The 12,288-nt window shown below is 46.9% G+C and overlaps 1 long non-coding RNA gene across 1 annotated transcript; it reads left to right on the forward strand.

Annotated features, from left to right (window-relative positions):
• Positions 1–242: 242 nt before the first annotated feature.
• On the forward strand, positions 243–3,404 carry LOC114807404. The gene is made up of 2 exons (XR_003755491.2): positions 243–520; positions 1,897–3,404. It is a non-coding gene; the product is annotated as an uncharacterized LOC114807404 (long non-coding RNA).
• The last annotated feature ends 8,884 nt before the right edge of the window (positions 3,405–12,288 follow it).

Below are 12,288 nucleotides of genomic sequence, written 5' to 3' on the forward strand. Positions count from 1 at the left end.
TTGACCGGTCCCTGACAAGATCCTCACGAGGCAGAGCCAGCACCTTCGCATGGTTCTAAGTGAACGCCTCTCAGAAGCCTGGCTCTCTCTGTCTCTCTGACTTCAACCGAATTGGCAGGAGATCTGCTTCTACCTTCATTCTCCCTTCCCCCTTTTCTCAAGTAGAATCTGGACTGTGTCACAAAGAACTTTCTCAAGAGACTCTCTCTCTCTCTCTCGTCTGTGATCTGTTTAACTAAAGACACAGAGAGCCAAAAGCAGTCAAGGAGTAAAGATATTTTACAGTGACATGCTCCATTTCCATTAAACGGTTTCCAGGAGCCAAACTGTTTTCCAACCTTTCCTGAAGAGTGCCTGGCGAAGAAGCGGGACAGTCTTCGAAGAGTTCCTGCGGCAGCTACCTGTGCTGCTTTTCAGTTGCATCGTTTATACCTCTTTTCTTCTCTTTTACCGATCGAGCGTTTGACATTCTGTGTCCACGTGCTGCCTCCAGTAGATTCTGTGTCCCCTGAAGGCAGAGGTAAAGTCTTTTCTTTGTTTATGCCTACAGGAGGTGGACAGTACAGTATTCAACGCTCAGTATAGCGTGCCACAGGTGACCTTGACTCGCACAGAAATCTCCCTATCGATCAGTTAATCAATCCATGATATCTATTGAACGCTTACTACGTGCAGAGCACTGTCCTATTAGAGATATCAAGAGACAGACTCCCTAAGGAGAATTTCTTTATACTGATTTTTTAGTGTATCTGTTAAGCACTTACTATGTGCCAGACACTTAGGGGCAGATACACGATAATCAGGTTGGACACAGTTCCCGTCCCACATGGGGCTCACAGTCTCCATGGACAGATGAGGTAACTGAGGCACGGAGAAGCGAAGTGACTCGTCCGAGGTCACCCGGCAGACAAGAGGCGGAGCTGGGGTTAGAACTAGTCTCCCAGGCCTGGGCTCTATCCGCTAGGCCACCCTGCTTCTCTCGTGTTCATTTTTTTATTTTCATTCTCCTTTTTCCAATTTAAAACACCCAGAAAGGAAAAAAGAATCCTTCAAGGACAGAAACGTATTCTGTTTTGTCTGAATTTGGTAGCAAGCAAAGAATTAGACTCATTTTCACCCCAGATAAAGTGAATGCCTCTTAAATCTCCCATCGAGGGACAGGGCTATTTTGGACGGTTTGAAGTCACCACTGCATCTCCAAACAAAACAAGGCAGGAAGGCAGAGGAAGAGGAAAAGCGGGTTTGATCATCTTATGCCAACACACTAATTTCTGAGAACAACATCCTGTTTTTAACCCGCGGGTGAGGAGCAGTGGGAAAATATGCAATGCAGCCTCAGGTTCTCAGGTTCCGGTGGTAAAAGCATGATTCACCCAACCATATGAGGACTCTGTCTGGGCAGCTCAAACCGGCAGGTGACCCTCGCTAATGGTCCCTAATATAAGCACTGGGAGGCTGAGCCAGTTTTGTGGGAGTCACGCTCCAGGAGAAAGGAGAAAGTTGAGAGAGAAGATATTCCTCTTCTGGTGTGATGCTCATTTTCCCCAGGCAGGGGAATGGAGAAGGAAGGACTGGTGTGTTTTTTTTCACTTTGCCTGGGGTAACATTTGAACATCCTTAGATGGATATCAACTCTACCCGTCTTCCCCGAGAATCAAACCCATCCTCACGTAAGTTCCTTGAGGGCAGGGATCATGTCTACCAACTCTGTTGAATTGTGCTCTCTCCAGCCTTTAGTACAGTGATCGAGAAAACAACATCTTTCTTCTATAGAAAAAAGAAACTGAAGCCCATATTTTCTATCCTGATGAGTTCTGCCCCTTACTGGCTCTCTTCAGTTCGTTGGGTCTCCCTCCCTTAAAGGAATATCGTGCCCACCCTTGTCTTTGGTTCCAGGATGGACATTTTGGAGCCTCATCCATGCCAGGATCTCCAGCCGTTGATCCCGTTCTTTTCTGAAGATCTCAAGCCTGTTTTAGCTGCAGCTATGGTGGAAGAGAAGTCAAAAATATAAGGCTGCCTGCTTTCTGCTGACTGTGAATTGGGCCATGGACCCTTTAAATGATTCCACCAAGCAAGGACCTTAATTATGCTCTGAAAAAAAAAAAAAACGGGAACATGATTTAAGCCTGCGTCCTTCAGAACTTACTTTGATTTATAGAGAATCGCCATTAATAATTTAGAGTTCCTTTCTTTCCTTCTCTTAGGCCTCAAACACCACGGGGAATTGGGAATATTCAAGGTCATAGAATCCCATATTAGCCAGTGGGAATGAACAGAGGACGTCTTTCCCCATCTATTCCCCACATTTAATGTTCCGGGGCCAGATATTTGGTGGTGAGACAACACAGAAGCATTGTCCAAAAAAAAAAGATCTTGCCCACAGGATCTTACTGCTGAAATTCTCTCTCCGTTTTATCCGTTTTAAAAAGTAATAATGAAATGCCTGTTTAAAACAAATCTTTAGATTTATGGGACCCTTGTTCACCTCATGATAGAGCTGGAGATATGAACATATTCCAAGTGCACAAAACGATTAAGAAAAGTCAATCCTTACGGTCCCCCGAGTGTTTTGAACAAGCAACCTGGGGAGTTTAAAAGCGTATCAAGTTACTCAGAGACTCTGAACTCTGGGTAGCACTGTGGAATTTATCAAATCCTGCCGGCCACGGAGCAAGATCAGCAGTGTGCTTTGAGGCCCTTCTAGGGAGAGAGAAATAAGCCGAGTCCTGTAGTGAATCAGCCTCCCCGCTGACCTCCCTGCCTCCACTCTCTCCCCTCCTTACTCGATGCTTCACTCTCCTGTCAGGATCATTTTTCTAGAAGATCGTTCTTTGCCATCTTCCAACTCCTCAGAAATCTCCATTGGTTGCCCATCCACCTCAGTCACCGGTATCTCGATCGGTGGAATTTACTGAGCATTTATTTTGTGCATAGCGCTGTACTGAGTCTCGCCTATCAGTAGACGCCTTATTGTGGCAGGAGAATTTGTATTCGCTGAAGAACTTTAGAGCTAAGCCACATTGGACTGCCCATAGTGGAGAGGAAATCTCACCTCCTCCAAGTGGCCTTCCCTAATTAATTTAGACTCTCGCCGGGTTATATTCCCCTAACTGCCTCTTCAGCATTTCGGTACCAAATGAACACTTGTGAATCATTTTGAATCAGTAGCACCTCTGCGGACACACCTTGCATATCCTACTACTTAAGCATCAACTCTTGTGTACATCCTTTTTTTCTTCTTCCTCCTGTCTGCAAATTATTTTAGTGTCCATTTCCCCCGGTAGATTTTAAACTCGTTGAAGGCAGGGACCTTGGGCTCATAACTCAATTATTCTCGTCCAAGACCTCAGTATGGGCCTCTGTAAACAATGGGCGCTTAATAAACGCAATTGATCGATGAATTGTTTGTTTGAATGATAAGCACTGAGTTCTGGCAGGATCTCCCAGTCTTCCTTCCCTAAAGCCAGATTCTGTCCATCCGCTTTAATGCTGTCTCCCCAAAATATTCCCCCCTCATTCAACAGCTATCTAGCTTCTTGATCTTCACGGAGCAGGGAGGGGGGCAAAAAAATCAGGAAGCAGGAGTCAGAAAGCCAGTCGCAAACAGGAGATAATCTTCAAGCTCTCTCCAACTGAGTTGAGTCGGTTTCACTCTGGGATTTCATCGAAGGCAGTCAGAAACGCACCAGTCCCTGGGGTCGATCATTGCCTGTGTTTCAACAACTAGATTATTTCTTTGCTCCTGGACTAGCCCGAGATTTATGCATGGCTTTTCCACCCCGACGTTTGTTTATGACAACGTTCTCAGTAATGTAATCATCCAACGCTCATCGGCATTAATATTTATTGGCACATTTAGAAAAATCATCGCCCCTTACCGAGGCGGGGCTGCCTAACCTAGAAGCCGAGAAAGTGCTAGAGAAACCCAGCTTTGAAACAGGCACCCGCACTAAAACGTAATAATGGATACGTAATTATTGTGGTATTTACTAAGCGCTTACTCTGTGCCAGGCACTGTACTAGGTGCTGGGCTGGATACAAGGTGATGGAGGTGGACACGGTCCCTGTCCCCCACGGGGGTCCCAGTCTTAATCCCCATTTTCCAGATGAGGTAACTGAGGCTCAGAGACGTGAAGTGACTTGCGCAGGGTCTCACAGCAGGCAAGTGGCAGAGCGGGGATTAGAACCCAGGTCCTTCTGACTCCCAGGCCCGGGCTCTATCCAGTAGGCCAAACTGTGTCTAAAGTCACACTGCATTTCTACAGGGTCTTTCTCAGAAGAGCTCAAGGCACTTTCCAGAGACGACTGTTCTAGCTCTATAATAATGTTGGTATTTGTTGGTATTTGTTAAGCGCTTACTATGTGCAGAGCACTGTTCTAAGCGCTGGGGTAGACACAGGGGAATCAGTTGTCCCACGTGGGGCTCACCGTCTTAATCCCCATATTACAGATGAGAGAACTGAGGCCCAGAGAAGTGAAGTGACTTGCCCACGGTCACACAGCTGACAAGTGGCAAAGCCGGGAGTCGAACCCGTGACCTCTCGCTCCAAAGCCCGGGCTCTTTCCACTGAGCCACGCTGCTCTATGCCTGTCTCTAGACTTCAAGTTCGATGTGGGCAGGGAATCTAACAATTCTATTGTCTCATAGTCTCCCAAACACTTAGTAGAGTGCTCTGCACACAGTAAGCGCTCAATAAATACGATTGATTGATCAATTAAGGATCCAGAAAAGGCCTCTCAATACAGAAGACAGCCTGGACAGTAATCAGTTAAATTGCCCTCTCCCAAGCAGTGCTCTGCGCACAGTAAGCGCTCAATAAATACGATTGAATGAATGAATGCATATTGCTGTGGCTGATGGAGGTGGAAACTTTTAGTACAGTGCCTGGCATATAGTAAGCCCTTAATAAATACCATAAAAGAAATAAATAGAAGACGCAGCCCCAAAATCACCAGAACCCACAAAGAGAGTGGCTGGTAGATCAAAGCCTAAGTTGCCATGCATTCAGGCACCATAGCAACAAACAATTTGCCTTCCCGGTGCCAAAAGCAATCAGGATAGAGCACTTATGCTTTGAAAGCGCTTTTCATTTGACCCTTTAAAGTGATTTACAGAAAAAAAGAGATCCCTAGTAAAAGTGGGAGAATGAAGAAAAGCTGAAGTACAACAGAGACGGTCAATAATGAGTCAATAAGATAATGGTGTCTTGCTTTATGTCAAGCCAACCTTTCCTTTCTCATCTGCAGGGTAGGGTGCCAGGATTGAAATCTTTAAGTTTCGAGTCCCCTGAATGCGAATTCTAAATGCGGATGTTTGATAAACTGGAAATTCATTCACTCTGGCAAATCTGTAAGATCTGAATAGATTTTTTTAAAGGGTCTGGAACGAACGGGGTTGCCTCAAAAATTGAATGGGTTCCACCCCTGTAATGACATCATCTTGGAAGGGTTTTTGAAACCCACAGGGGTGTGAGGAATTCAGTGAAACAAAATGCTTGGCAGAGGACAGTAATGATCGGATCGGTATTGACTGAGCATGAAACCGGCCTCCGTAGAGGGCTCGTTGTTGAAAAGATGACGAAGCACATAAAGAAGGTTTCAGAATGGCTAAGACGCGAGGGATCACGGGAAAGGCTCCGTAAGGACATTAGGCCCCGGGCAATGCTATTCCTGGGTTAATCCCAAGAAGTTGCCAAACCAAGATACTGTCTCCAATAGTGGTCCCAGGAGATCTAAAGGGACTGCGGGCTGCTCAGCCTACGGGACTCCCTCCTTCAGGGATAGCGATGGATCTAACCTCTAACTCTCCCTTCTCCATCGCTAACTCTCCCCTGTCCATCCCTGATTCTCCCCTCTCCTTCTCTGACTCTCCCTCAGTGACCCAGCCTGGACCATCCAACACCGCTGACTCTCCCCTCTCCATCTCTGACTGTCCCCCAGTGACCCAGCACGGACCAGCCGACCCTCCTGACTCTCCCCTCTCCATCCCTGATTCTCCCCTAGTGACTAAGCACGGACCATCCACCACCCCTGACTCTCCCCTTTCCATCCCGACCTCCCCCACGGATCCAGCTTGGACCTTCCAACTCCTCTAACTTTGCCCTTGTTAACGTCTTGCTGGTCTCATCCAAGGCTTTCTTGAATCTACCATTTTTGTCCCACACAGCTTCCAGGCTAAAGGAATTCCATCTGTTTACTACCCACTTTTGTCCAGTTTTCCACTTCCTAAGGCTGTCCCTCATCCTGATGTTGGGACTTGGATGAACAGCAATTCCATGTTCACCTTATCCACCCTTCCCAGATTTCTTGGATAGTCTTCGCCTAATTTCTTATGGTGGGTTTTGACTTGAACAGACAATGAGAAGAGGATATCTTCCTTTTTTTCCGCCGGGTGACGGTAACCTTCGTCGACACCGTCCGCCAGTTCACACCTGCTGTACACCTTCATGCTCGTGGTGGAATAAAAGCCACGTAATTGTTTTGAGGTGACTTAATCCTGGCCAGAATTTGATTCTGTATCTTTAGTGGCCCCCAGTATTCTCTGGAAGATTCGACATTTTCCTGTTTATTTGGGAAGATGATATCTGAGTTATTTGTTAAGCCCTTAGTCTGTGTCAAGTGCTGTGCTAAGCACTGAGGTAGATACAAGCATTTAGTACAGTGCTCCGCACCCAGTAAGTGCTCAATAAATATGATTGAATGAATGAATGAATGCAGAATAAATCAACAGAGTCGTGAGATTATATCGACACTTTTTTACTCAGGGGATTACAGAAAGTAGAGATATTCTGTGTGTTTATGACATCGCTGATTCCTGAAAATCAAAATGTATATCTGGAAGTTGAAGAGCATACGAATTAGGGGAAAATAATCAGGGGGAAGAAGGGGAGAGCATGTCAACAGGGACAGTGAGGCTTAGAGAGAAGGGAGGGGAGAGGTTACGATTATCGGGAAACGGAATCAATGTCCATCTTAGTCCTGATGAAGGAAATAGGTTAGGCAGTAAATGGAGCTGGTACCATAAACTGATGTATTATGAGCAGAAACGTTTAAGTGGCATTTGTCATAACTCAAAACGTACATCGAGGAGTTGAACAATCAATACAACCATTTTTCCTCTTCAATTTTCATGGGTCTTGTTTTGCCACATTTCATAACGAGTCACAATGAGACTCGGGATTTTCATGATCGTGTTTCTTCAGATCAGCAAGAGAAATTCGTACAAAAGAAGAGCTTTTGGATTACACAGCTATCCAGATTTAGGTGACGGGGTTTGGAAAGGACGCTACCCGGAGTGAGATGTGTGTGTGTGTGTGTGTGTGTGTGTGTGTGTGTGTGTGTTGGGGCGGGAGGCCACGGGGCCAGTCTGTGACCGACAATCCTTTCCAAAAATGACAATAATGATAATATTCATTAAGCCTTTACTATGTGCCAAACACTGTGCTGGGATAGGTGCTGGGGTAGATACAACATAATCAGGTTGGACACAGTCCTCGTCCCACGTGGGGCTCACGATCTAAGTAGGAGGGAGTAGGATTTTCTCTCCCTTATATGGATGAGGAAACTGAGGCCCTGAAAAGTTAAGCGACTCGGCCAAAGTCATCAGCAGGCAAGTGGCAGAGCTGGGATTAGAACCCAGGACCTCTGACTCCCAGGTCTGTGCTCTTTCCATTAGCCCAGGCGGCTGAAGGGAAGCTCGTCGTTGCCAATCTGGGTGAAATTTACTCTCCAGTTCGCTCCAGGGGATCTGTCGGGGGGCTCTGAGCATAAAGAGAGCCTCGGTTAGAGTATACTCACCCAAGTATTTGACCTATTTGAGTATTTTCACCCCCTTTTTACACCTTTCCCTCAGCCCCACAGTGCTCATGTCTAGTTCCACAATCCATTTATTTATATTAATGCCTGTCTACTCCTCTGTACTCTAAGCTCATCGTGAGCAGGGAATGTGTTCACCAGCTCGGGTACATTGTACTCTCCCAAGCTCTTAGTATAATACTCTGTATGCAATAAGCGCTCAATAAATAGATAGATGGATTGATTGATAGCCAAGCCCAGCCTGGATGACCCATGTTCTGAAAGCCTGTTGGGGGAGAGCGTTAAATGAACTTACTAAATTAAAAGATGTTATCAAAGGAAGTTGAAAGAGGGAGAAAAGATGCATTTTACGATGGAAGGAAATATGAAATGGTAAAGGAGAGCGAGTATTTTTATGTCCTTCCATTTGGCGAGAAGGTAGCGAGCCAATTAGATCAAATTAAATTTCAAGCCTGATTGATTCTTTAAATATTCATTTTAAGCACCGAGGTGGGTGTTCACTGCACGCTACAGGAAATATCCAGGAATGGCGTCCACACCCAGAAATTACACGAAACCTATCCTGTCAATAGCGGAGCAGGAGCTTCGTGATAGAGCATTATGGCATTTCAATAGTATTCAGCGCCATAAAATGCTAAATACACACAGAACACAGGACTATAAGTTTAAACAAGCACACACTGGAAGCCGGAGGGTTTTGGCATTTATAGCTGGCTAGCACTGGAAGATAATGAGTAGTTTGCTACCTTGGAAATCATAACTATGAAATATATAACAATAGTATCCCATCAAGATGGATCATATATCATGAAATATTGGAGAATAATTCAAGTCAGCAATGCAATCTGCTTTTCATTTCAAATGGAGAGCCTAGGTAAGCTATAACTTATCCACGTATTACTCATGTGGGAGATAATGACAAATTTAGTGCAATCCAAGAAAAAAAGGGAATTCGCACAGGAAGAGCTCGAAGGATGGAATGCCCTTTGCTTCTCTCCTTTTCCGTGCCCCTTCCCCCTTCAGTGAAAAACTCCCGCCGGGAAGACGTGTGCACCTCGACCCTGTCTTTACTGGGTGGGTGAGAGAGAGAAAATCTTGCTAGTCGCCTCCAGAGCTCTCTGGAGGGCTCATGGCCTCTACCCCCTAGTTGACTTCACAAGTGATTGCTCCATCCTCCGGGATTTGGTACGTATACCACCACCTGTGAGGTAGGGAGACCAGTATTATCCCCAGAGAGGTCAGGTGATTGGCCCGAGGTCACCCACCGGGGAAGTGGCACAAGTCGAAGCGTGTCAGCTGTCCCCGGACGCCTGCTGCTGCTCACAGGCCTCCTCCTAGGGTGGCCCAGTGGAAAGAACACCGGCCTGGGAGGCAAAGACCTGGGTTCTAATCCCCCATCCCATGTACCCGCTGGGTGGGCTTGAGCAAGGCACTAAACCTCTATGGACCACAGTTTTCTCATCTGCAAAATGAGGTTTCAATAACCTGTTCTCCCTCCTACGGAGACCGTGAACTCGTGTGGGTCCTGGGTATCCAGTATCTACCCCAGGACTTAGTACGACGGTGCCGGGTGCCTAGGAAGGGTTTAATAAACACCACTATCATCATCATCATCATTATTGTTCTTTACACCGGACCGACCGCAGGGCTCTGTGGCCCTACCCACTGACCCTCCCCACCTCCAGAGAATGGTCACTGCTGGCTGGATTTGATACGACAAGGTAAGAGAATTCTTCCTAAGGGACAGAGTTGGGTTTGAAGCAGCCTGGTCTAGTGGAAAGAGCACGGGCCTGGGAGTCAGGACTTGGGTTCTAATCCCGGCTCCGCCACTCGTCTGCTGTGTGACTTTGGGCAAGTCGCATCACTTCTCCGGGTCTCAGTTCCCTCATCTGTAAAATGGGGACTAAGACCGTGAGCCCCATGTGGGACAGGGACCGTGTCCGACCCGATTTGTTTGTATCCACCCCAGCGCTTAGAACGGTGGTTGACACATAGTAAAAGCTTAACAACTATCATTACTGTTATGATTACTAATATTATTGTTATTACCGTGTGACATCCACTGGTTCCTGCCGGGTTGTATGTGTGCAGGGAGAGGGAGGAGGTAGGCGTTCTTCAGCCAGACCTACTTTCTGGACTCCCATTGTAGAGTAATAAATAAATAAAAATAAATGGTGGTATCTGTTAAGCGCTTACTATGTGCAAAGCACTGTTCTAAGCGCTGGGGGATACAAGGTGACCAGGTTGTCCCACGTGAGGCTCACAGTTTTCATCCCCCTTTGACAGATGAGGTGACCGAGGCCCAGAGAAGTGAAGTGACTCGCCCAAGGTCACACAGCTGACTAGCGGCGGAGCCGGGATTAGAACCCGTGCCCTCTGACTCCCGAGCCCGCGCTCTTTCCACTGAGCCACGCTGCTTCTCTACCCTTACGATCCTGGTCCTTTCCCCGACAGAAGACGGGAAGAGTTTAGACAAAAGTGGCTTTCTCTGGGCGTGCAGAATGGACACCGCAGACCGGCTAACTCCTGATGGAAGCCACCCGTCCCCTGAGCCCCGACAAGACGCAGACCTGGACTGGGTAATTTCAGGGAAAGACGCAGCTGGCAAACAGCAAATGGCAGAGCTGGGATTAGAACCCAGGTCTCCCAGCTCCTAGACCGATGCTCTCTCCTTGGAATCTGCTAGAACTCGAAAGATACACGGCGCAAATTTTCCACAGCTTCATCTGGAGATGTTGGAGGGCGTGGAGGGGAGGAGGGAGGAAGAGGAATGAGCGACAGTCACTGCAAGATAAGGTATCTTCAAGCTTGAATAACCCGGCTGATTAAATTTGTAGCTCTCCAGCTCTTTTCCTGAAAAATATGCTAAAACCCTAGGAAAAAAAGTCCACACTCACCCAGGATTGATTAGGAGAATGTTGTTTTTGGGTTTCCTAGGAACAACTGCGGCTTGAAGTGAAAAGCGTTCCCTGAGGGTGGTTTCTGACAAGAAGCTTGGTTAAGATGGGCAATGTGGGTACGCGGACTCATTTCCCTTCTTACCTCTGCTTTTTATTATTATTATTCTATGGTCTTCGTCAAGCACTTACTATGTGGCTGGCCCTGTACTAAGCGCTGGGCTAGATTCAAGCTAATCAGGTTGGACACATCCACGTCCCACGTGGGGCTCAAGGTCTTAAGCCCGACAGGAAGAAGAAGAGGAAGAAGAACTGTGGTATTTGTTAAGCACTCACTAAGTGCCAGGCACTGTACTGAGCCCCGAGGTGGAGACGAGCAAATCGGGTTGGACACAGTCCCTGTCCCACACGGGGCTCACAGTCTTAATCCTCATTTTACAGAAGAGGTAACTGAGCCACAGAGAAGTCAAGTGACTTGCCCAAGGTCACACAGCAGACAAATGGCGGAGGCAGGATTAGAACCCAGGTCTCCTTTATACCAGTTAACGGAATTTTAATTGCATCAGGTAAATAACTTTCACCCCTTGAGCCCTGCCTTTCCAGACGGCTATGGGGGGAACACGTGTTTGCTACGGTTTATGGAGACAGCACAGTTCGGACAGAGGAAGGTCACCTGAAAGAAACAGAGACTGGGGAATTTTAGTCCGGGTTCCGTGGGGCTGGATGAAGGTTGTCATTTTTATTCATGGTATTTGTTCATCTCTTACTAAGCGCCAGGCACTGTACTAAATGCCGAGGTAGATACAAGTTAATCGGGCTGGACACCGTTATCTGTCATCATCTTCCACTCGTACGCTGTGTGACCTCAGACAAATCACTTCACTTCTCTGAGCCTCAAATGGGGAGTAAGACTATGAGCCCTATGTGGGACACTAACTGCATCCACCCTGTTTATCTCGTATCTACCTCAGTGCTTATCACAGTGCCTGGCACATAGCACTTCTGCACATATCTGGAATTAACTTATTTATATTTATTTCTGTCTCCCCCTCTATGTTGTTGTTGTTGGTATCTGTTAAGCGCTTACTATGTGCAGAGCACCGTTCTAAGCGCTGGGGTAGACACAGGGGAATCAGGTCGTCCCACGTGGGGCTCACAGTCTTCATCCCCATTTGACAGATGAGGTCACTGAGGCACAGAGAAGTGAAGCGACTCGCCCACAGTCACACAGCTGACAGGCGGCCGAGCCGGGATTCGAACCCATGACCTCTGACTCCAAAGCCCGGGCTCTTTCCACTGAGCCACGCTGCTTCTCCGACGAAGAGTACTAGAGTACTCACCTCTAGACGGTGAGCTCATTAGGAGCGGGGGATGTGTCTGTTTAGTGTTACGTTGTACCCTCCCAAATGTTTAGTACACTGGTCTGCCCACAGTAAGCGCTCAATAAATTAGATTGAATGAATGATTACCATGATTATTATTAACAATAATGAATTATTGTTAATAAATTCAGCATCCTCCAGTTAAGATTAAAGAGACTGTATCTACAGAGGATACTTCTAGCCAACCGGGT

This window comes from Ornithorhynchus anatinus, chromosome X2 (assembly GCF_004115215.2).
Source record: "Ornithorhynchus anatinus isolate Pmale09 chromosome X2, mOrnAna1.pri.v4, whole genome shotgun sequence".
In the NCBI taxonomy this organism is placed as follows: domain Eukaryota; kingdom Metazoa; phylum Chordata; class Mammalia; order Monotremata; family Ornithorhynchidae; genus Ornithorhynchus; species Ornithorhynchus anatinus.